A 27317-nucleotide genomic window follows, 5' to 3' on the forward strand; every position below is an offset into this window, starting at 1 on the left:
TCTATTCTGTAGCAGGATAAAAACTTAAGTTTCTAAAAGGAAAACCCCATCACCTCCATATCAGATTGGTTATACAGTTCCAAGTTTTTTCAACTAAATGGATGTTGTCTTGGATTTTAGGGAAGGAGAACCATACTATCATTGTCTCATAGCACGGTTCCTCCTTAGGCAACAATGTTGCCTAAGAAATCTGTGTATGTATTTAGAAATTTATTTATGATAGCATTTAACACAGCAGCATTAATCATAAAAATTGTGAAAGCCATGAATATGCTGAGATTTATAAAAGAAGGAAGAAATGAATTTTGAAATTTTCAGAGGACAAAAGAGAAAGTTGCTTTTAGTTAGAGGAAAGCAATTACTCAGTATTAATGTTGCCTTTTTAATGATATTGATTCACAAGAACAAATAAGATAATCATCATTCATTAAGCCCCTGATACCTTCATCGATTTCAAAACAGCATCTTCAGAGCACATAAAAAAACTGTCAAAGAATATAAAGAATTACAACCTACTTGAGAAATAATTCAACATTTTAATAGACAAAAGAGCATCATATCATTGTCTTCTAGGGCTGAATTTAGTGGACTGTGGGCTAAAAGTGGTTTTAAAATGACTATTCCCACATTTATGGTAATTCTAGTTTTCTTCATTTAATCATGTATGTGAAGGAGGGTCCAACATGTGGGCCACTAGTGATGACTGCCATTATGATGGTAGAATATGTACATTTATATTCTTCAATAAGACATTAGTTCTTTTGTCTATTAATTTTGAACTGTTTCTATAGTTGTAACATTACATCTGTGAAGGTTTTTACTCCAAAGATGATGGTTTGAACATCACATCATAAGTGTTCTCAGTCAATACTGTTAAACAGCTAATAAAGGAAAGATTAGCTGATTTAAAAAGTATATGCGTTTTGAGCGTGCAAAAATTATTTTTCATGCCAAGCCTCCTCATCCTAATCTCTCCTACTTTGAATTTAAAGCACTGAAATCACTGAAGAATAATAATAATTTAATTATTACAAAAGCTGACAAAGGAAAGGCTGTAGTTATTCAAGATAGAAGAGAATATGAGAGAAAAATGTCTCCATTACTCTGAGACTATTCAACTTACAGGCCTCTCACATTAAATCCTACTGGTATGCAATTAAAAAGACTTCATTCTCTTATAGATAATGTATCTACATGGAATGAGGATCAAAAGAAAAAACTTAAAATCTTCTTTGGTCATCCACCTCGAGTGTATGGTCTTCCAAAAGTTCATATACCAGGTATTCTGTTAAGACCAGTTGCAATTTGTTGTATAGGTTTGTCCCACTTATAAAATTTCAAAATTTTTATCAAACTTACTTCAACTAGAAGAAGTGCTACTTATATAAAAAAAATACTGTGGATTTCAAAAATAAAATTTCAGATCTTCATTTGAATGCTTCAGATATTATGATTAGTTTACATGTTGTTTCATTATTTACTAATGTTCCTTTATCTGACAGCACTTAATTACTACAACAAGAATTTCCTTCAGGCATTGTTAAAATATTTGATTTTGTAATACATTTTGATTATTTTTTCTTTAAAAACAAGTTATATCAACAAATTGAAGGAACATATATGTCTGACAATCATTTCTTACTCTGCTATTTAGATCCCCAACAAGGACCAACTTTTCTTTTTTCATTGCATCAGTTGCTTTCTCTAAACCCTCAAAAAATTCCTCTGCAGCAGGTTCTACCTTAGTAGAACCTTCTGTGGGACCATAGGCACAAATAAGTCTCACTATTCAGTTCCCCATTCTGATATTTGACCATATCACTCTACTTGATATTGCCTGCCAGTGATAAAGAGTAGCCTTGTATTTAGTGTTGAATACTATAGCGACTCCTTCTTTTTCTTGAATGTCATTGCCTGAATATAAAATTTTGTATTTATTGCTCAAACAGTTCACACCAGTTTATTTTATTTTTTTTTTTTTTCATTCATCCCTATTATGTCGATCTGATACTTATCCAGTTCTTCAGCCAGCCCATTTCTTTGCCATTCAGGCTTCTTATGTCGATAGTACCGATGTGTTAACTCTGGTGATGTTGAGTTGGGATGTGTTTCAGGATTTGTTCCAGCAGCTGACTTTTTGCTGTTTTCCCCTGGTTCTCTGGTGAAAGCAACTGGGGCCTTGTTTAACCGGACGACGTCCCAGCTGGCATGAAATTCTATCATGTTGTACCATCATTTTATATTGTGGTTTAAGCCAATAAGAATACAATTGGGTCGGCTAAATCCCAAATTGCCAGCCCATCCTCATTCATTCAGTATCCAGGTAGATACCCAACAGGGTGCACCCCAAGGAGATGAGGATTGGACATTAGTTCAGAAGCCCTCGGTTCTCTGCATTCCTTTAAAGGCAATGTTGAATCTCCTCTCAGTTATACAGCTTTGACCCTTAAGCACCCTCAAAAACCTTACTTCAGTCACAAAAAGGGGTAGTCAAATGTCCTAGTCTTAGTTTGTGGCAAAAGTGCATGCAAACAGTTGTAGGATATCTGTATTAAAATTCAGATATCCCACAAGTTTAAAATATACTAAATGAATTAAAGTTAAGAAATTGGTAATGCAGTACCATTTTGTTGTTAGATTGATTTTGTATGTTGTGAGCAAGGTGTTTTGAGATTTATTTTATTTTATTTATTTTTTTAAATCTTTGGCTACTTGCTTAGATATAAAAGAAATTTATTAAAATTAGTTATTAGAGCCTAACTGTGATTTTCTATGAACTGTCAAAAGTTTTGTGCTGTTTGTATGTAAATAATGTTGTTTACGACATATTGTCAATAGCGAGGGAAGCAAAAGTTACTGCTGGAATTTATGTTGCATGAAAGTAATTAAGTGAACTTACCTCAGTGCATGAAAGCTTGAGAAACAAAAAACTGTTATAAATTCTGGCTGTTTCATTGTGAAATTGTTATCGAATTAAACTTTTCTGCACTGTAAATAAAGAACTTCGTTGGTTCAAACCCAACACTAGAAAGCAATAATCGCGGCACACGATGGTGGACTCGAGCAAAAGTTTTCTCAGATGCATTTCCGAGCATGCACAGTAGCGAAAAGATTATCAAACATTGCTAGGCATCTGGGTGTCCATGTAGTAAAAAAGGAACACAGTAAGAGAAAACTGTGGCATTTTTGTGTCTTCAATACATGAAGATCAGACAGAAATTAGAAGAAAGTTAGAAATAGAATATTTAGGGGGGGGGGGGAGAAAATGCCCTCATATAAAGAGATAAGCGCCAAGTTTGTAGTAGCCATTAATCCATATAGGATTTATTTCAGTTAAGGCTGAAAAGGAACTTTATTGCTTGCCAGATCATATAGAAATGAGCCCAGTAAATTTGTTTTATTTAGAATTCTTACAGTCTGATAAGTGATTTCTAACTGCAGATCAGCAGCTAGAGCTGAAGGAGGTGTTCGAGAAGATAGTTTGTTGTAAAATCAGGTGTAAAACAAGGGTGAACACGATCTACACTCTTTTCACCATTTGTATGAATATTATAAAAGTTGATAAACAACAACAGGATGCAAAGCATACACTTGGTGGAGAATCTTTGAAGGCGGTGGAGGAGATGAGAGATCTGGGAGTGGTGATGGTGGAAAAGAATCTGAAATTCAGGGGCCAGATTGCACAAGTTTGAAGTTACCGGTTATACAGCTTTGACTCTTAAGCACCCTCCAAAACTTTACTTCAATAATACTTTACATTACAGATAATGACAATGATGTGGAAAACTTTGACGTGCAGAAATAAAGAGGATGCGATCTTGGATAAGGCCTTGATCAGGCCTCATATAAATTATTGTGTGCAGATTTAGTGACCTGGTTTTTATGTTGATGAGGGTGTTAGAAAGGTGGTAACTGGCCTTGATTGTGAAGTGAAGTATGAAGATAAAATCAAAGAATGTAATTTGCAAAGCCTCGTGAATAGAAAGAGGGAGGATATGATTAAGACATATAAGTTGGTCAGGGATTGTTACTAGGTTAATGTGAAAATTTTTCATAGAGTGGGCGAGGGGACTATCTCTGGAAACTGTATAAGGTGCGAGCAAAGGAGTGAGGAGTAGGGTCTCTGCATGGAGAGTAGTTGGTGAGTGGAATACATTGTCTAAGTGTGATGTGAATGTAGACACACTGAATCGGTTTAAAGCATGGTTGGGAGCTTTGTGTGCTTCCCTCAGTAAGTCTCTGCTTCCATGGAGGTTAGATGTTAATAATGTTATGAAGAAAAATTACACTGAACTTTATATCAAAATCAAAAATATTCAATCCAGCAATTTATACGTGGATGATGTTATAGTTTTAAATAAATCCACTGCATGTATTAAGCACTAAAACTAAACTGAAATCAAATTCATCATCATCAAATTGCTGATATGTACCTGCATGAAAAAGTTATACCATTACTAACTTCCGATCAACAATTTTGCTCCAAGTTAATCTTTTATCTGTCAGGACTCCAATATCAGATACACCTCTGAATCAAAAACTTAGAATCTTCTGCTTCTTTCAGTGCTATCTCCTATCGAAGGTCAGTGACCACCTTGGCAAATTCTGAGTGATCCTCAGTCACTCTGAACAGTCCCTCAGAGCTCATGCCAGTCCATTGTCTGATAGCCAAGATTTTCTTTGTCTTCCTGTCCTTCACTTCCATTTTATTGAAGTATCTTATATTTTTCATTACTGAAGTAGGTGACCAAGATTTACAGTTTTCCTTCTTTTTATGGTATCTAAAAGTTCACGTGATTTCCCCATTTGTTCCAGTAGTTCCTGACTGGACGTTTTTGCTGTCCATGAGATTTTAAACATTCGTCTCTATAACTCCATCTCAAAAGCTTTGGGTTTTTTTATTGATGTTGTTTTCAAGGTCCAAGTTTCTACGCCATACATCATCATTCAGTACAGACCATACATAGCATTTAACCATGCATATTCTAAGCTCTAAATTTAAATTACAGTTACACAGTGTTGATTTCATCAGGAGAAAATTTTTTCTTGTCATTTCAATTCTAACTTTTATTTCCATTCTGGAAATAAAAGTTAGAATTGATTCTAACTTTTCTGGATTGCATTCTTCATTTAACTAGCATCCGAGATATTTAAACTTTGTCACTCTTTCTATTTGTTTCCCATTTAAAGAAAGTGCTAAATTAAAAATTAGTTTCTTGTTTATGACCATGAATTTAGTTTTGGTGATATTTATTTTTAATCCCATTTTTTCACTCTTTCGTTCACTAGTTCCAGAAGATTTTGAAGATCCTGAATATTGTCAGCCAGGAGAGCTGTATCATTAGATCAGATATTACTGATGATTTCACCATTTACATTAATCCCTTCCTCTTGTTGATTGGATTTTAACGGTATAGATGTGAACACAGATTGATAAGAAAATAACTATTTATTAACTTAAATGCTAATATTTTGCTGGTATTATATCCAGCACCTTGAGAGCATACAAACAAAGTTTGTTACAGTAGCTACCTTCCTCTCTTCCTTTTAAGATTTCTTGAAATATAGCTTCTTGAAATATGTTAAAAAGAAGAGGTGACAGCAAACATCCTTGCCTTTCTCCTCATTTGAAGTTAATGGAGTCTGTAATAATGTCATCAACTTGAATAGATGCCTTTTGGTTCCAATATAACTTTTCAATGATCCTGATGTCTTTACCATCTAATTCAAATCTTTTTAATAGTGCAATAATTTTAGCATGTGGACTTCGTCAAATGCTTTCTCAAAGTCAATGAAGAAAATGAATACTTCCTTGTTTTGGTCACTACATTTTTGGAATAAGATCTGAGAACAGAAAAGAGCCTCTCTCATTCCCAAACCATTTCTAAAGCTGGGCATTACTGGTATTGTTCACATTTTCTGTATATTCTTTTTTGAATTATTTTCAAAAACATTTTGAGAACATGACTCATTAGGCTGATCATTCTACAGTCATTACAAGTTTTTGCATTTGCTTTTTTAGGTAGCATGATGAAGGTCTACTGTAACCAGTCTTGAGGGATTATGCTTATATCGTAGATCTTATTAAATAGCTTTACTAATATAGTAATGTTGTCACCTTCTAATAACTTTACTATTTCTGCTGGTATTCTATCAGGGCCTAAGGCTTTACCATTTTTAGCGCACATTCTACCTCTGATCTTAGAATGCATGGACCTTCCATCTATTCATAAGTATTTTCTGGGTTCTGTCTGTTATCAGTAAAGAGTTCTACATATTTCACTCATTTCTGTATCTTGTCATCCTTTTCAGATATTATTTCTCCCTTTTTGTTTCGAAGGATACAGTTTTTTCTTAAACATACCTGGTCTCTTTCAGCTTTGTGTAGATTAAAACTCATGCTTTTCCTGTAGAATTTCTATTTCTTTACATTTTTCATTCATCCAGATTTCTTTTGCTTCTTTGATCTTACCTTTAATAATTTTCTGAATCTCTTTATATTTTGTTGGACTATGATTTTTATATGATCTGCGTTGATCCATGAGAGAAAAAATTTCATCAGTTATCCAATCTTTCTTTTTTACTGCTCTATCAGGACACAAGGAATTGGTAAAATCTGTCTTCTCTATGAAGACAGATTTTAATTTGTCCCATGATTCATCAACCCTCATGACGTCATCATTCTTGATAAGTGCTATCTCTTGATTCAGATCTTGACTAAATTTGTTTCTTATCTCCGGTTTTTTTAACTTTACTAGATCAAACCTTTTTTTGTTGATGTTTCCTAAGTATAGCTTTCAGTCTAAGTTTTAACTGTCACCAGTAGATTATGATCAGAAGCAATATCTGCACCAGGATAGGTTTTTGTACTCTTTATGGAACTTTGAATCATTGTTTAATTAGCAAGAAATCAATTTGGTTTCAGACTATATTTGTATTATTATCCTGTGGTGATCGTCAAGTATATAGCCTTCGGGATGATAGCTTAAACCATGTGTTTGTGATTATTAGTTCTTCTTGGCAGAATTGATATTAACATCATCACCCATAATGATGTTAATATCATGTTTCTTTGTGTTTTTCATTAGTTCTTTTAACTGATCATAAAATTCTTTGAGCTCAGTATTATTCTTGTCAGAAGTAGGAGCATAGATCTGCATAAGATTAATATCTAGTGGTTGATCTTTCAGTTTTAATAACATCATCCTATCTGAGTAGGGGATGAAGCTCAACAGTGACTTAGTGGTGGCATCTTCGTTTAACATTATTCCAATTCCATTTTGATGATTGTTTTCACTACTTCCAGATTGGTACACTGTCATGTCATTAACTTGAGTTTTGCCTGTTCCTGGCCACCTATAACTTAGAATAATCAAAGAAAATGTGTTGAATGATTTGCAATTCTAATTATTATTATGCAACACCTCCAGGGAGTCCAAAGACTCATCAAGGGAGGGCACCTACTCTACAACTCTCCATCTCCACCAACCACAACTACCTTCATCATCTATACCAATACCATCTACCACCAACCATCACCACTATTATTTTCACAGACAATCACAAACATCCATGCCCACGGCGGGATTCAAAACCGCAGCCTTTCGGCTGGAGAGTAGATACACTAACCATTCGGCCAACCAGGCCAGTGGGATTAATATGAATTAGCATAATCTAAATCTACATACTTTGTAGATTATATAACCATGTAAACACATAAAAATGTAATATAAATTATAAAAAAACTTATCCACTATTATTTTCACAGACAATCACAAACATCCATGCCCACAGTGGGATTCAAACCTGCAGCCTTTCGGCTGGAGAGCAGATACACTAACCATTCGGCCAACCAGGCCCGCTGGATTAATATGAATAGCATAATCTAAATCTACATTCTTTGTAGATTATATAACCATGTAAACACATAAAAATGTAATATAAATTATAAGAAAACTTATTTGAAAACATTTGCATAGAACAATTTTTAACGTGGTTCAAAATATTAGAATAAAGCTAAAATAAATGCACAAATATTACAGTCAAAGGGAACATGATAATTAGTACTTTGCAGCATCACTCCCCCCCCCCCCCACCTTAGCTTATATGACCGTTCTTAAACAGTTGGGCATATTTACTAGCGGTTCAGTCTTTTTCTTTTCTTTTTTTTTAATCAAAAAATGCCCATATGGTCTGCAGACAAGAAACAAGTTCACTTTTACTCTTGGAACAACTTCTTGAAGACATTTCTTCATAATTCCCCACAAATTCTCAATGGGGTTTAAATCTGGTGAGTTTGCCAGCTAAGGAATTACATTGATTTGCCTTCTATTAGTGGTCATGGAAGTGTGATAAGAAGCTGAATCTTGCTGAAAAAGGAAACCACCATCACATAAATCTTCCGATGCCAGTAACAAAGTGCTCAAGAAATTCTTGGTACACTTTGGAAAACTGACTCTTTCATACACAATACACAGCCTACCTGGACCCCCTCTGCAGTCATGCAAGCCCATACAATGACAGAGGTTGCAAATTTCACCGAATATTTCATGCATTCTTTACCAACTGTTTTTCCTAATGTTTTCCTTCTTACCTAAGATGCCAAACACGTATCCCTTGATGACCATGGGACACACAAAACATACTTCCATCACTAAAAAGTACGTTTTTCCATTCCACTCGTCCCCACAACAGTCTTTGCTTACACCACTGCACTCTAGTAGCCTTTTGCTTGGAAGTCATAAGCAGCTTCGTCTTAGGCACACGTGATTTAAAACATAATTTGCGAAGTTGTCTCGAGGTCGTAGATTTAGAAACATTCCGACCTAGTTCTTTCTGGAAATATGTAAAAATACCTTACACTTCAGAAGCAGTTTTTCTTCATGATATTCTTCAATCTCCTCTCATCTCTTCATGTAGTTATTATCTTTTGATTGCTATTGCAGCAATTATTTTGAAAACTCCTGCTATTAGGATACTTTAATTACGGACCATTGAGAACATTTCAGTTCCTTAGCTATAAACTGAGTTTGGCTTTCTTTGTATAGAGACACCATACAAAACTTCTCAGCTTCCGATAAGTCATTCGTTTGACTCATGTTTAGCAAATGATTAACTGAAATCCATGGACAAACAATTTCTCACATGAGTCAATCCTGCAGCTACTGAAATATATGCTATTTCTATCTAGTCAAAACCAATTGGAAAAATTTGAAATATTCTAATATTTTGAACCACGTTAAAAATTATTCTAATTTTGTGAATGTTTTCAAATAACAGTTTTCTTATAATTGATATTACATTTTTGTGTTTACATGGTTATATAATTTACCAAGTATGTAGATTTAGATGATGCTAATTCATATTTGGTAATAATTATTTTCTATGCAATAAATTAGAACCGTAAATCATTCAACACATTTTCTTTGATTATTCAAATTTTTTGATTCAGAGGTGTATTATATTTTAAGTCTTCTAAGGCACTTAGAAGTGCTGTATCAATGCACCTAGATCTTGGTCTGCTTCCTCATAGCCTAGCACTTGTTTTCCTAATCTTCCTCTTCCATTCTGTTTAAGTGACCATACCACCATAGATTACTTCTGTCTGCACATTCTGCACATTCCTGAATGCTTACAATGGCAAGTTCTGTCCTAATATCCTCATTTTTAATACAATACTGCAATCGATGCCATCTGTTCTCCTCACTAATCTTTCTCAGGCCTCTCATATCTGTGGTCTCCAGTCATTGATGTAGTGTTTTATTTCTATCCCAGCTCTCAGATCCATAAGTTAAAATTGGTTTGAACATTGTCTTGTATAGCTAATTTAGTGTTTTGACTAATTTCTTTGTTATTCCAAATACATTTTTTAGCTGACTTCCTACCATACCAGCTTTAATAATTCTGCTGTCTATTTCCATATTTAATTTGGCATCTTTACTAAAATAAATTGTGCCTTAAGTAGCTGAAATGTTTTACTTATTCTAACCATCCAGGATGCAATTGATGTTTTCAATGTTTCTGCCTATTTTCAGTGTCTTTTTATTGCTGATTTTTTATACCAAATTTATTACAGCAGTCATTCAGTTTAGTCAGGTAATCTTGCAGATTTGTACTGGATTTATACAGAAGTAGAACATCTGCATAAAGTAGAAATCTAAGATTAACACCATCAGTTTTCATATCAGACTTGATATTACTTTCCCTCATAATGTGGTCTATACAGATATACAGATAATGAATAACAGTGGAGATAACGTGCACCTCCTGTTACACAACTGATTTAACATCGGAACCATCTTCCTGTACTTCACTCAATTCTAAATGCTGACTTACAGCTTAAATATAGACTGTGAATTGCTAGATGCAATGTCCCATTAACACCATATAATTGTAGTGTTTTGAAGAGCTTTCCTCTTGACACCTTGTCACATGACTTTTCCAGATCTACAAAACTTAAATACAAATCCTTCTATTCCCAATATTTCTATTTGACTTAAAGTAAAACTCAGATCCTGACCTCTATTTGGCCTGAATCCAGCTTATTCTTCACAAAACATTCCTCCCAAAATATTTCTTAGCTTTTCTTAAGTACATGCATAAATCTTACCAGGAACACTTAGTAGGGAAATATTTCTGTAATTATCAAATTCAGTTTTATTTCTCTTTTTATAGTTGGGTACTATGAGAGCTCTACCCCAATCATCTGGAATTTGACCCTCTGAATTATGTAGTGTAGCCACCATAAAACTTTTATACCTTCATATTTAAGCATTTCTATTCAAATTTCATGTACTCCAAATGCCTGTACACAATTCAGGTTTTTGATGGCTTTTTCTACTTCATGTATGGATACGTATTTCTGAATGCATTCATGTTGGGAGTTTTCTAACACCATGCTGACACTGCTTGTTTCATTTGGCAAACTTCTAAAGTAATTACTCCAGACATCTAGAACATCTTTATCTTGAGTATTCACATGTCACCTTTATCATCTCTGATTCCTTTTATAGTACTTTTCCTCCATTTCTAATTTTTATTAATTTCATTAATATTTTGCCACCTTCCTGATATTAATTATCTATGTTCTTATTGAAATCTTCCGACAGCTTTTGTTTAGCTAGTTTTACACAGTGCTTTGCTTTCTTAGATTTTTCTCTGTATTCTCTAAGAGCACAAGCTGACTGAAGCAATGGGAAAACTTTGTTATCAACTAAACCATAGTCAATGAGGCTTTTCATATTTCTTGCATCTTCTCTTCAAGTGTATTTGTGCACATTTTTATGTTTGAACATGGTTAGTAATAAGTAGTCCATGTCCTGACTAGAAATTCAGCAGGCACTTACAGTTATTGTTAGTTGCTATATGACCAAAACATTGCTATATGTCTGGTGATCATTTCCTGCTCTGCTATGCCTTGAAAAATTCCTCCATTTCTTCCTTAGGAAAACCTTCTGTGGGAGTATAGGCACACATGAGTCTCACTGTCCAGTTCCCTGTTCTAATATTTGCCCATCACTACTTGATATTGCCTACTTTCAGGAAGATTATCCTCATGTTTAGTGTTGAATACTATATCTACTCCTTTTTCCCAATTGTTATTGCTTAAATATAACATTTTGGATTTACTTAAGATCTCACTTGTTTTTGTCATCTTTATTGTCATGTCTATTATGTTGATCTGGTCATTGATAGTATCAATCTTAAACTCTGCTGATGTCAAGCTTGGATTTGTTTGATTGATAAAAATGCAATTGATACATTGATAAAAATGCAATCCTATGGTCAAATTGAAGGGAATTTTGTAGTTAGGGTTGCATAAGCTGTACAAGAGTAAACTCAACCGAAATGGACCCACGTGTCAGTACTGATATATATATATATATATATTAGTCATTGATTGTACGAGGGCTGTTCGATAAGTCCGTGCAAAGTCTAAGAGATGGCACAACCAGTACATATTGAGGTTATTTTTAGTTTCTGGCGACTGTTGGAGGATCACATTCTAAGTTTCAGTCAGATTTATTACTCTGTGTTTGGTGTTCATTTGAAATGATCAAGTACCGTGATTTGTGAAAAATGGATGAGAAAGAATTTCGTGTAGTGATTAAACATTACTTTTTGAAAGGCAAAATGGCTCAGGAAACCAAAGCTAAGCTTGATAAACATTATGGTGAGTCTGCACCTTCGGTTAGAACGGTTTATAAGTGATTTAGTAACTTTCGAAGTGGCCATATGAACACAAGTGACGCTGAACATTACTGACACCCTGTTGAAATCACTACTCAACAGGGTGTCAGTAATGTACAAGAGTAAACTCAACCGAAATAGACCCACGTGTCAGTACTGATATATATATATATATATATATATATATATATATATATATATATATATATTAGTTATTGATTGTACGAGTTATTGATATATATGATATATATATATATATATATATTAGTTATTGATTGTACGAGTTATTGATATATATGCTATATATATATATTATATATATATATATGATATATATATGTTGAGATCACTTTTATGGTTTATATTATATGTTTTATGGTTTATATATATATATATATGATATATATTAGGATAACCAAGCAATTTTATATGCTTGGTTATTTTGACTCCTAATCCCAAGTATGCAAACAATTAAGTTTGCGCCTGAAACAAAGTTCAAGTCTAAAGATGTTACAACACCAGGGCAATTCATTGTAAAGGTGGGTAAAGCTCTGATCACTATTCTTAGTATTTTCCCATAATGTAAAGCACATCTCACTAGAAGATGTATACTGCAATGCATTATGGGTGGGGTCACTACCCAGACCGGTTTCAACCTTTTTTGAGGTCTCCTCAGTGAGTAGCTAGATACCAAGGTTTTAGTAATACAGAGCCTTATCAACTTTACCTATATAAATTGCAACAAGGTGTATTAATTTTTAATAAAAATCTCTGGAGGAGATATTGATAGAAATAAATTTTTAATATATTTTATCCTAATATACAATATACCCAAGTTAAAAATTTATTTCTATCAATATCTCCTCCAGAGATTTTGTAATTAATAGTGAAGATGTCAAATTAAATGTGGAAATAGATAACAGAATAAACAACGCTGAATGGTTCATAGCCAGTTGATTTGTAACTTAGTTTGTAACCAAGTGAAAAAACTTTCTACAACTATCACTTATCCAGAGTTGGCTGGCCAAGTGGTTAGCATATCCGCTCTCAGCCAAAGGCTGCAGGTTCGAATCCCACTGTGGGCATGGATGTTTGCGATTGCCTGTGGAAAAACTAGTGGTGGTGGTCGGCGGTAGATGACGTTGGCGTAGTTGCGGTCAGTTGGTGGAGACAGAGCTGTAGAGCAGGTGCCCTCCCTCGATGAGTCTTTGGACTCCCTGGAGGTGTCTAATAATAATAATAATAATAGGCTGGCACATTTTTACAACTCATATATGGCAAATATATAACTTCTGAATTACTTCAACCTTGGTATCTCTTCTGAACATGGCTCCTAGTGATGAGACCTCAATAAAGATCAAACCAATCTGGGTTCCCATAATGCATATATTATACACCTCTAGAAGGATGTGTATTTTGCATTATGGAATACCAAAGCAATTAATGTGAATTCACATAAGTTTGTGATATAATCTTATCTTGAAAATGAAGATGAGCTGCAATATATAATCAAAATTTGGAAGTTCAATAAGTAAAATCATGATTAATATTGATCTCAAATTTACACATTAGTTACTATATATAAAACAATTCAAGTAATTTCTGACTACATTTTTAAGAAAACTATCTTAAATATTTGAAATAAAAAAAGGAATACAAAAGATAGAGAAAAAAAATCTACTCTATATATATAAAAAGATAAGCCAAAATTTGAAACGTTTTTATGTCACGTGTTTTGTCTCAGGCTTACCAGCCCGGAACTCGGGGGGGATTGGGCAGCGTAGCTGAGGGGGAGGGCTCTTCCCCCCCTTGTATATATATATATATATATATATATAGACAGTCATCCCTTGACTTATGTCGGGGTTCCATTCCATCTGGCAGGGCGTAAGTCGGTCGGTAAATCGAATTAAATCAACAGAGTTATAGGGGTTAGGGACTTAACTGTAATAAATATACTGTCGTTTTAATTTTTAAACCTTATTATAAAACTGTACTGTGTGTTACTGCCACTATAAAACATGAGAATAATCACCCAAATCTTTCTCCACAATGACATTTTCATTATCTTCCCTATGTGAAGTACCAGGCTGTGGCTCTTCTGGTGTAGCCTTTGTTTTTTTGATGAAAATGTCCGATGTGCTTTGCTTATTCTTCTTCTTTTCATCATAAATTTGTTCATAGCAAGCAAACAGATCATGTACTTTCGTTTCTACTAATAAGTAGCGTTCAACATTGGGGTTCCTGTCTTCAGCCATTCTGAGAACATTTCTGCAAGACCCTCCACTGTAAATTGTTTAATTACCTCTTCTTGTTTCTCTTTTTCCTTTTCTTCCATTTCTGCAACACTTTCCTCCAGTTTGACAAATTCTTCGTTGGTCAACTCTTCAGGGGCACTTTCTATGAGTTAAACTATGTCGTCATCATTCACTTCAAGATTCAGATTATTTGCTAGGTCCACTATTTCTTCACTTCATTTACAAACATCTTCATGTTTTTCAAATCTTCCAAAATTGTGCACAAACCTTTTTAATGTCTTTTTCCATATGCCACTCATACGTTGAAAAGTCACTTCGTTCCAAACCACAGCAATATTTATAATATTGCATGATAAATATTGAATGCTTTCCAGAAGTGCATGAGGGTCTGGTAATTTCCTTCAGTAGCATAAATGGCTTGTGAAAAAGTTCTCCATAGATAATAAGCCTTAAACACTGCAAGAACTCCCTGATCCATCAGCTGGATCAAAGAAATAGTGTTTGGAGGGAGAAACATGACCTTGATCTTGGTGAAGATCACCAATATAAGATGGATGACATGGAGAGTTATCTAGAATTAATAAAATTTTAAACTCTACATTTTCTTTCACACAACAGCTTTCCATTTCACTCGCATAACAGTTGATTAAGGCATCCGCAAACAATTTTTGAGTCATCCCCAACTTTTTATTGGTACGATAATGAATTGGAAGAGCATGCTTCCTAATGTTTTTGAAGGCTCGTAGATTCTCACTGTGCCATATCACAAATAGTTTCAGTTTATATCCAGCCACATTATCCCCCTAACAGAATCGTATTACAGTCTTTAAGAGCTTTGAAACCAGGCATAGATTCTAGCTTTTTGTGGGTGAATGGCTGCTCGGAAATTTTTTTCCAAAAGAAGGAGGTCACATCCATATTAAATATTTGCTGTGGCAAATAAATTTCCTCCGTAATAGTTTTATATCCAATTTCTCCACAAACTCCTTGGCAGCCTTCTCATCGGCACTTGCAGATTCACCATACATTTTCACATTACGCAGTGCAAAACACTGCTTGAATCTCATGAAACAACTGGATGAAGCACTTGAATTCATAGTTGTAGTCGGGCCCTGCTTTCTCCTTCAACATGTTGAATAGACTTAGTGCCTTAGCGGTTATGGTCATAGTGCTAAAGGGAATGCACTTTTGGTTCAGGTTCTCTATCCATGATGCAAGTAGCTTTTCCATATCACCGATGGGACATTGTCATTATTTTGTCACTATCGTCGATTTAATGGAAGCAGATCCTTTCACAGCATCTAAGATTTTATCCTTATTTTTCAAAATGGTTGTCACTGTAGAATGAAACCATCCGAAGTCACGTGCAATCACATTGACGGACTTACCAACTTCATGTTGCTTTATAACTTGCAACTTCGTTCAAGATCAATTGCTAGTCTCTTTTTCATAATTCTTCACTAGGTTTTTTGACTGGGCACGTAGGGATCATGTTGCACAAAATATTTAACAATAAATACATAAATAATTTATTTCTCAAACACAAAATCAACAGAGTAACTGTTGAAGACAGGTGCCGACTGCTGAGGGAGGTTGCTGCTGAATGTGCTATTGTCACTGCGGATGATGCATTGTTGCTAAATATATAACCTTTTTACTTTACATTCGTATCTTGTTCGATAGTATAGTCGAAAATGTTATTTATTCCCTTATGAATCATGGACATAGGTCGAGGGATGACTGTATGTCATCATCACCATAACGCTAATTACGGGTATAGACCACATTGATCTGTTCTGGTTTCATTATCCGTCCAATATCCTTTTTTGAGGTCTACCCATGCCTTCTCTTTCCAATTGGCTTATATTATTATTATTATTTGGCACCTCCAGGGAGTCCAAGGACTCATTGAGGGAGAGTGTGCCAACAGCATCGGGTATTGGCCATTCAGTTTAGATGTTCTGGCCATTTTCATTTATAATTGTTTGTTTTTTCTTCTAGTGATTTTGTTTAGTTCATTTAAAATGTCTTCGTTCCTTTTTTTGGTCTAATAATGTGTATTTTGCAGTTCTTCTCATAAATCTCATTTCACTTGTTTATATTCTTTGTTTATCTTGTTTATTGCCCAAATTTCACTGCCATATAATAATGTGGGCACTGCTAAAGTATTGTATATTTTCAAGCGTGTTTCTTTTTGTACTATATTTGGATTTGAGTGGTCCATTTATTAGGCCTATGATCTGCAAAAATTTTGAAGTTTTTAATTTTATGTCTTTTTCTCCATCATATGATATTTCACATCCAAGATAACTGAAAGTATTTATCTGTTCTATTATTTTATTATTAATAACTAATTTACTTCTAACTGGAGTTTGTCCACAAAATGCCATTGTTTTAGTTTTATCTATGGAAATTTTCATTCCAAACTGTTCTACTATAGCATTTAAATTATATTGTTAAATTGTAAATGAAGATATTTGAGAATTATGATATTTCGTTCACATTTAACATAATCTGCCATAACTTAAGCAACCCTTGTAAATATTATTTGATGTTAATCTCTTGCTTATAAATTATTATTCATATAATTACTTTGAGTTTGTTTATTATTGTTTAATTAGTACTGAAAGGACTCTGTATTATAATGTCACTCAATTTATTTTATTTATTCCTATGTTAATGTTGTAAGAAGCTGTGCATATATATTATAAGAATTTGTATTTATCATATTTAAATGTATTTTATGTGAATTAAGGATTATATCTTTATTTATGATTTCTAAAAAAAAAATGTAAATATGTGGAATTCTGCTGATATGATTTTATGTAATTCTTCTGATTGAATTTGATTGACTAGTAAAGGAGAAACGGAGTTTTTAGTTAGCGCGTGCTTAGAACGTGAACGGCTATGATATGGAGAGAAGCCTGTAGATGTAAGCTGACCTGGCTAGAACCGGATTTTGGCAGGAAGAATAAACGTAGTTAATTGGAAAACGAAAGTAAACAAGGGAGAAAGCTTAAGGACAGTGAAGAGACTGGTCGTGTGTAATGAAAGGCGAGTTGAGATATGCGGAAAATCGACAAGAAAACGATCAGGAATAAATAGGCATTAAAAACTACCTCTATGGAATTCTGATATTACGATAGATTCCTAATGATTAGAGGGAAGAAAGCTACAGAGCTGAAGTCAATACATAGTGGAAGATAAGGAATTAGTACATGAGGTAAATCTAATGCGTCAAGACTTATGAAGCTGTGTTTATTATTTCAGTTAACATAGTGAAGATTTCCTTGAATTGTGTTTCCTCACAGTAATTAGTTAACAGGATATTTTAAAATGTGCCTAAGTGAATTCAATGTGCTGAAATTGTAACTCGGAAAGACTTATCCTTTTTACATCCAGTGTGAAGCAAATGAAAATTAGTTCTGCCTAACGTATCTTAACCCTAGCTGTGGCCTTTAACTATAAATAGTCGAAAGAATGAAGCACTAAAGTGTTTCCTCCTTGAATTGATAACTGCCTTGTGATTCAATTAAGTGTTTATAGACTAGAAGTGAATTAGAGAACCACAACTATAAAAATATTTATTGTGAATTCTGGAACTTTGAATTGTGAGAGCTATTTTCTATTAATTGGCAGAATATGGAGAACTGAGAGTTGAATGTTTGATACCTAATGCATTGTATCTATTCTAAGCACTAGAACTAAATTGATGCGTAGATGATATGATTTGTCTCATAGAATAGAGACAGGTTGTGATAGAAATACTTATGTCTTGAATAATAAGATCTAAGATTTGTGGCTTTAATCTTAAAACCTAACTGAATAGCTACCTATATCTCAGAGATATTAAAGTGTTGCAGACAGAGGGCATTCCTGTCTTACTCCTTGGTTTATAGATTATTTTTCAGACATTTTTTCATTTATTTTTATTTCATTATCTTTTGGATTTGTTCAATTGCATTATCTTGTTTAGAAAGTTATACTTAGATGTACTTGTTATAACAAGTACATCTAAATATAACTTTCTAAACAAGATAATGCAAAAATAATTAAATGTTTTGTTTTATTGAATTCAATTTGATGCCTGATTTCCTTTCATTGCACTGCTCATAAAAAATTTATCGGACCTTGCTGAAACCTTAAAAGATAATATTAACCTCGGCCTGTAGAAAAGTGAGACTTTACTACAGGTTAATATTAATTTTCTACAGGCCGAATGTTAGACGATGATGATGATTGATTCCTCTATATTATATAGACTAATCTGAATATAAGGTGGCACAGGATAACATAAATTTCTTTATATTCGGATCAGTATCAATCAACATCTGACAAATAAAAAACGGAATTTAAAGAAGTAAGGATAAGTTCAACTGACCAACATAAATGGATCAGACTGCAAGATAGGACGTCACAACGATATATTGCTCTTCGTAAATTGTCTTCCTTATCTGATATTATCACCTGATCATCTGCAAATAATAGCATATTTATTGTGTTATTCCAGGAAATTTCTATACCTGGATTGTTTACGGTGTTCCACTGTATGAATATTTCATTAATGTAAATATTAAAGTGTTGCAGACAGAGGGCATTCCTGTCTTACTCCTTGGTTTATAGATTGTTTTTCAGACATTTTTTCATTTATTTTTATTTCATTATCTTTGTATATATTTAGTATTGCATGTAGTAAAATGTTCTTCTTCATCAGTTGCATCAGTCTTGGGACTGGTAGCTCAGCAGCAATTTCCTCCATTCCACTCTGTCGTTGGCTTTCTTCTTAACCTCCTGGTAACGCCTCAAACCCGTGCTGTCTTTGACTTGGTCAAGAAAGCTTTTCCTTGGTCTGCCTCTTCTTCTTTCCCCCTCTATTTTGCCTTCAGTTATTCTTTTCACAAGTCCATCATGTCGAAGTATATCCAAACCACCTATCCCTTCTAATTTTGATCAATTTTATTAGAGTTCTTGATTAATTTATCTCTCTCAGGACTTGTTGGTTTGATTTTTTTTCTGTCCATTTTATTTTGTTCATGCGACACCAGCACCACATTTCAAAAGCCTCCAATCTTCTTACATTCTTCTCTGCCTAGAATCCAGGTTTCACATCCATACAGTGCAATGCTCCATATCAATGTCTTTACTAATTTTTTTTTTTCAATTGTAGGTTGAGGTTTCCTGTTAAAATGCTTTTCATTTTAGAGAATTGGGCTTTTGCGTTGTTTATTCTTGATCTTATGTCTTCTCTTGTTCTGCCATCTTCTGTTATTAGAAGATGGCAGAACAAGAGAAGACATAAGATCAAGAATAAAGGTAAAAGTAAAATGTTAGGCACATTTATTCTTTGTAACATATCAAACAGTATACAGGGAATGAGAGAGAGAGAAATATCATATTATTTACTTTACGTATTTTACTATTGTATAACATACTAAATAACAAAATACACTATTGTATACACAATACATACAATCTATTGAGCCTTAGATGTTGGAAGGAAGTCTTCTTTATCCTGTTCTATCTCTTCTCATCTCCTCTTTGCTTGAACAGGGATGAGGAACTGATTAAAGGTGGACTGTCTATCTCTCTCTCTTTTTCAAGATGGTTTTGAAGTGATGCATGATGATATTGTTGACTCACATCAGCAGTGTTGGGGGTGCCATTCCAAACAAACAGACTACACCTTCTCCCAATGGAATAAAACTTCTTTAATGGCAGCTGTTGGCATCGGCCCTTTTTTTTTACTGCTATCCTCTTCTTCAGGTGAAATTCCTCTCTCTCAACTCTCTCTCCTTTATTTGCTGTTTGCCGAATGCTCAGAATTCTTCCACAGTCAGTTCGTCATACTCCACAAGCTCTTCTACATCAGCCTCATCAACCTCTTCTATGTCGAGATTCTCTGCCGTTGAAATGATCTCTCGCATGGCTGCAGCTGCATCTGATTCTCCAGCTGCTTAGACTGCATTGTTGTCATCCTGAGAAAAATGAGGAACGAGCTTCTTCCACGATGCACAAAGGGTTCTCTGTGTCCATTCCAGGCAGTTTTAATAAAGGAAATGGCATGGAGAATGTTGAATTCGGTCTTCCAGAAGTCCTTCAGTGTCTTGTCAGAAGAGTGAGTCATGTCGAAAAGACATGACAACAAAGCCTTCATGCAAAGTTTTTTAAAACACGCAATCACTTCTTGATCCATGGGTTGGATCAGTGATGTCGTGTTTGGAGGCAAGAACTAGACTTGGACGAGGTCAAAGTCAATTTCAAGAATGTCCTCTAAAGTCTTGAGGGTGGGCACTAGCATTGTCAAGGATCAGCAGTGCTTTCAAAGGCAAATTGTTGTCAGTGAGGAACTTCTTCATGCTCGTGGCAGACACCTCAAAATTCCAATCTTTGAAAACTTGCTGGTGTACTCAGGCTTTTGCATTGGATTTCCATATCACTGGTAGTTTGGACTTAATGATTTTCTTTCCAAAGCACCGAGGATTTTCTGAGTGATAGACCAGAAGTGGCTTTAATTTAAAGTCTCCACTTGCATTTGCTGCTAACCAATAACAAAGTAAGTCTATCTTTCATAGGCTTATGTCCTGGGAGCTTCACTTCTTCTTGCATGATGTAAGTTCGATTTGGCAAGCGCTTCCAAAATAAACCAGTTTCATCCCCGTTAAAAATTTGCTATAGCAGGCAGCCTTATTTCCTGATTAAATCTTCAAATTTTTTCACAAACTTTTCTGCAGCCTCTTTATCTGCACTAGCAGCTTCCCCTGTCTGAGAACACTATGGATGCTTGTTCTACCTTGGAATCTGTGAAACCAGCTTCGACTTGCTTTGAATTCCTCAGTTTGATCTGAAGTACATCCTGGAGTTTTCTTCTGCAATTCTTCAAAAATTAACCTAGCCTTCTCACAGATCACTGCCTGAGTTACTGGCTCTCTCTTCATCTGTCTTTCTCTAATCCAGGTGATAAGCAGCTTTTCCATCTCCCTTCATTGATTGAAGATCTATTCTTGTCAGAAATCTTCATTGCACCAGCAGACACCCTAGTACCCATAATCTTCTCTCTCTCTGTTGTCAAAAAGTTGCCACAGTTGACCTAGGAATGCCATACTCTTGAGTTACATCTGTAATTGTTCTACATTTCTGCACTTTATCTACAATTTCTTTCTTCTTCTCTATGCTCAACCAAGTGTGCTTCTTTCCTGAATTATTCTTCTGTTCACTTCTCTTCGGACCCATTCTTAAATTTCACTCAAAAAAATAATAACTGCAGATGCACAAAATTTTTTACTTTCTGAAAAATTCAGAATTGAACATTAGCACAAACAACACGAGGAAACACCAACGCAGCCAAACAAGAAATGACATCGCACAATTCCATGCACACACATGCACCGGCCCGCAAAATTCAACTGTCGAATTGCAAGGCACCACTGTACTATGACTGAGTGAATGAGAGTGTGTGTGTGTGTAAAAGAATAAAACAGCAGCATATTTATATTAGTCTAACTTACCATTCTGGGGATATCCAAGGAAAAATAATAATGTTTAATAAAAACTATCACTTTATCATTATTATTTTTACTTGGACATCTCCACAGGGTCTAAAGCCGCACTCAGGAAGCTCATAATTGCCATTATTCACTGCTTTATGATACTTCTCATTAAACTCATATCACTGACAAAGCACTGATGGCTACCTCAAGTAAATCATTCCACTTAACTGTTATTCTTCAAGAAAGGAGGAGGAAAAAAGTCTCTACACCCGTGTCAAACCAACCCTTACATAACTTCCAGGAGTAGGCCCCCCCCCTGTTCTCTCTCAAACATTCATGTTGAAAATTTTCCTCACCATCTAATAATCTTGTGCTTGGGAACCATCCCCCTCACCAACTACCTCTTCAGTATCTTCTAAGCTCCTTTCCACCTATCTAAACGCTGCTACAAATACAAAATCAGTTAAAAATAAACCCTTTCATTGAAAACATGTCTACTAAAATAAAGCGTCTCTCAGTTCACGATCAAAATTATTTGCGAGTTAGAACACGGTGTGAAAAATGTTGCAAAGTGTCAACAGCATCGACATTGTGGAAGAATAAAGATGTTTACACATCGTCACTAGAAAACAAATTTAGAGCGAGCTTACTAACTTTAATGAAGCATTGCTTCAATGGTTCATTACAGAAAGAAGTACTAGATTCTCGATAGACAGTCCGATCTTGAAGGCTCAAGTGAAAAAATTTTCTAAACAATTTAGATGAAATGATTTGGTACGCAACAATGGTTGAATGGAGCAATTTAAAAACCGACATAACAATGTTATGTTGGTTTTTAAAAATACTAATTGAAATTGTGTTTAGTATTAAGTGTATGGTTTTAAAATTATGGACAAATAAATTGTGTTTAATATAAAGTGCATTATAGTTTATACACGCATATTCATACAAACAATATCTAGGTATGCAATTATTGTTTTCTCTCTAATACTTTTTTAATCCATTTTTTATTGAGTTATTGAAAATTTTAAAAAATAGGAGACAAGTATTTGTCCCTCTTTTTTGACTCCTAAAATTTCAAACTTATTTCTTCTTCTTGAGTCAAATGAGAGCCTAGATTAAGGCTCCCATTTTATCATTATTTTTTTCTAGAAACAAATTTTGTGTATTGGAGTCTTCATTTTGAGATACAAAGTCGCTGGGTCTTTTCCTGTTGGTGGTTGTTTAAGCTTTATTTTTGCCGATAGAATTTCATGATCAGAATCCATATCTATTTTCTCTAAGGTTTTTACATTTTGGAATGACATTTTCCATTTTTTTTGTTGGCTAAGATATAATCAACAGAGTTCTTAGTTTTCCCATCAAGTGAGGTCCATATGTATTTGCAAATGTCTATGGGAAAAAAAGTGTTCTAGTAATCAACAATTTATAAAATTCAAGGCCTACTGTCACTTTAATTTCTTTCATCTGTCCCAAATTTCCCCATTTCTCCTTCCTTGTCCTCAGAAAACTTGCATTCAAGTCTCCCTTTATGCAACATATCATTTTTATTTGTAGATTTGGAGAAATTCCTCATATTCATCATTGCCATGAGAGTAATCTGATGAAAAACAATCTTTTATTCCCCATAGGCAGTAGGAGAGGCCATTTAGTCATATCTACCTTTTGGAGCCTGAGGGACAAAGACTCCATGTTAGCCAAAAATCACTGGCCCAAAACTATCACTAATTTTAAACATCTGGTGAGGACCTGCAAACAAATGTCGCTATCTTGTGGTCCCCAACCCTACCAGAATTATTACTGTCTGAAATGTGAGAGTTCTATGGTCAATTTTATTGAGTTTTCAGGGTGAAAAATCAAAGTTTCTGGGGAAAAAAAAAACAAACCTGCTTGTCTGTGCCAGAGATGGACTAACTCAGGAACCAGTTGAAAGAAGGGTTAGAAAAGTTCTAGTTAGCAGCCTTGAATAGAACATCTTTCTTCAGGTGGTCTGGTACTATGGATGCAAACACCACTTCCACACAAACACACACACATATAGAGAGAGAGAGAGAGAGAGAGTGTGTGTGCACGCGCGAGCGCACACGTTTCCTTTAATCTCAGTGAGATTAATCTTGGAGATACTGGTTGGCCAAGTGGTTAGCATATCCACCCTGCAGCCAAAAGCTGCAGGTCAGGTTCAAATCCCCCCACCGTGCACATGGATGTTTGAGATTGCCTGTGAAAATATTAGTGGTGGATAGTAGATACCATTAGTGTAGATGTTGATGGTAGTTGCGGTTTGTTGTAGTTGGTGGATTGAGTGGTGGAGACGGAGAGTTGTAGAGTAGATGCCCTCCCTAGATGAGTCTTAGAACTCCTTGGAGATGTCACATAATAATAATAATTTCTATCATTAAATTTAAAAGATGATTTATTTTATGATGACTGCTGTTCCTTCTCCATGCACTCCATCTTTTTGTAAAATATTAAAAGTAAAATATTCTTGCATTTGGAATGAAAACATACTCCTCATCTGTCTCCAATGGGTCTCTGACATACCTATATATACTCCACTTAAAATTTTTATAGTTAAAGTTTTCTAGTTTTAAATCATGTTCTGACATTAATTGTTGATATATTTGTAATGTTCATTGCTGACCACTTCACATACTTCTCATCTTTCTTAAGTGGTTGCTGGGGAAATGTGTCGACTGTCCCAAACATGGTAACATTTAACATATCCTATGACCGTTTCCTTCTATTCATAGTAGTTTGCTGTATCATTTATACAACATCGATAATGTGAAGGCAAAAAAAAAAATTCCATACATGAAGGTACAAGAATATCTCTTCAAAGGTAAATCAGAACACAAGGCCTTAACTTTCATAAGAGAGAGAGAGAGATGGCAGCACATGTCAAATATAAGTCTTACAATTACTCTTTACATACTCATGACTTTGAATGCAACATGGGGATAAAAGTTACAAAGAGAGAATCTGCATCAAATGGACAACTTCTATACCTTTTTTATGAAAAATCCACTTATTGCAATTAATTTTCATTTAAATAAAGTATATGCAGTACATGGAAATGAGCATATTTGCATAATAAATATTAAAACCAATATTAGAGATGCTTACTAAGATGAGCTATTAAATGTAAAAAAAAAAATCAGAAAAATGAAATCAGTCTTGAAGGTAATTCTCAGAGTATACTGAAATACATGACTTCAGTCACATGAGAGAGAGAGAGATAACACAAGCAATTGATGGAAAATTCCTGAAAGTTTTTTGTATAGTTAAAAATTTTTGAATTTTTAAAAAGGCTTTTTTTCCTTTAATTAAAAACAGTTCAAGATATTGGGCTTTTGGCAAGAGATGGAAAACAGGCACTTGCTAATTAAAGGAAACTTTTTTGCTGCATATATTATTAATAACACATTTACTGTATCTACGGATATTTCCATCAATATTCATTAGGTATGGATGCATATAGTGTTATTTTATTTTAAATGAATGACAAACTCAGTCATATATAAAAATTTATTTCTTGGCAATGCTTTTTTTTTAATTAAATTTCTCCAATTTGGCTAGTGAATATATCATATTTTTATTTCTTTTGTTCTATCTGCAACCGTAGGATGGAAAAAACACCTACATTATCTTCTATTATTTGTTTTCAAGAAAATATTTAATTTCAAATAGAAAAATTGGGCATTCTGTTTTATGAAAATCTTATGAAATTTCTATTTATAAGCACATGTATAAAAATATTTTTTTAGATCTTCACAGAACAAAATGATTTATTATTATTATTTCGGGCGACTCCAAGGAGTCATTAGACTCATTGAGGGAGGCCCTAAACATCATGTCCACACAACTATACGACATTCTCACAGTATCTATCATACCTTGCCTTGAACTCGCTCACAGTCATAGCACCCACAACAGACTCTGGCAGCTTATTCCACTCATTTACCACTCTAAAAGTAAAGAACCCAGCTCTAACACCCCTGCTAACCACACTCTTGCCCAGCTTCTATAGGTGTCCCCTAGTTCTCCCACCACCAGTCCTGATCTCAAAAATATCCTCAGAATTAATCCTATAGAATCCCTTTAGCAATTTGAATGTCTCAATATCTCCCATTTTCCACCTATCAACTAGTTTCTGCAACCACCTGTTCTCATATTGTTCATTCCATAGACCTGCTATCATTTTAGTCACTCGCCTCTGGATCCTCTCCACCTCCTCCCCATCAAGAAGGAACTGAGGTGACCAATCTGGGCACATTAGTCGATATGAGATCTTATCAACGCTCGGTAAAGAGGTACAATAACTTGATTGTCTCTGCTCGTCAAGGTATTTTTCAACAACCAAGTGAGTTGATGAGCTGCTTTAGCCACTTTTGCAATGTTCCCCCTAAACTTCATCTCCCTATCCACCAACACTCCCAAGTCCCTGGCCTCAATCTCCTGAAGTACAGTTCCACCAATGTGGTATACTGCTGCTAATCTTTTCACCCCAAAATGCATAACCTTACATTTTGTCACATTAAATTGACATCCATTCTCCTTAGCCCAGAACTCCAATCTATCCAAGTCATCCTGCAAGATTTTGACATCTGCATTCACTATCGCCCTACCCAACTTTGCATCATCAGCGAACAAATGAACTGTTCCACTTAGATCCTTCCCTATATTATTAATGAACAGATTAAACAGCAGTGGACCAAGAACAGAACCCTGTGGCACATCACTAGTCACATTGGATCTACTCCTGAATAAACTACTGTTTGATATCTCTCCATCAACCACCGACCTATCCATCTCACCAACCCTATATCCATTCCCATATGTTGTAGTTTATGGATTAGAATTCCATGTGGTATCCTGTCAAATGTCTTTGCCAGTTCCAGCAGTATCACTGTAAACCCATTACCCTTATCCAGTTCAGCCGTCACCTTATTATAAAACTTGAGCAAGTTACTGAGGCATGATCAACCCTTTACAAAGGAATGCTGTCCCCTGTACAGTATCTCATTTTCATCAATCCATTCCTGTATTTTTCCCTTGACTACTTTCTCCAAGACCTTGACAACGACTCCTGATATTCTGATCGGTCGGTAATTTGCAACCGTAGTCTTGGATCCTCCTTTATGCAGTGAAACTATTTTCCCCTCTTTCCACACCTTCGGGAGTAAACCAGACCTGAGACTCAGATTAAACAACATGGTCAAGAGCACTGATAATTCCTTAGCCGCTTCACGCAAGACCCGTGCCGGTATACCATCCAATCCCACAGATGTATTCACATTAAGGTTCTGTAATAGACTATTCACTTCCACTTCATTCATCACAATTCCCATATAAACTAATGGTTACTTCATTTCTTCAATGTCAC

General features: G+C 34.7%; 1 protein-coding gene across 3 annotated transcripts in view; it reads right to left on the reverse strand.

The window, feature by feature from the left end:
• The window catches only part of dsh (Segment polarity protein dishevelled), a 423724-nt gene that overhangs the window by 342133 nt on the left and 54274 nt on the right, over positions 1 to 27317 (reverse strand). The gene's annotated exons all lie outside the window — the stretch shown is intronic.

The sequence above is a fragment of the Typopeltis vanoorti genome, chromosome 4 (assembly GCF_054136105.1).
Source record: "Typopeltis vanoorti isolate ZY-2024b chromosome 4, IOZ_Tvanoo_1.0, whole genome shotgun sequence".
Classification (NCBI taxonomy): domain Eukaryota; kingdom Metazoa; phylum Arthropoda; class Arachnida; order Uropygi; family Thelyphonidae; genus Typopeltis; species Typopeltis vanoorti.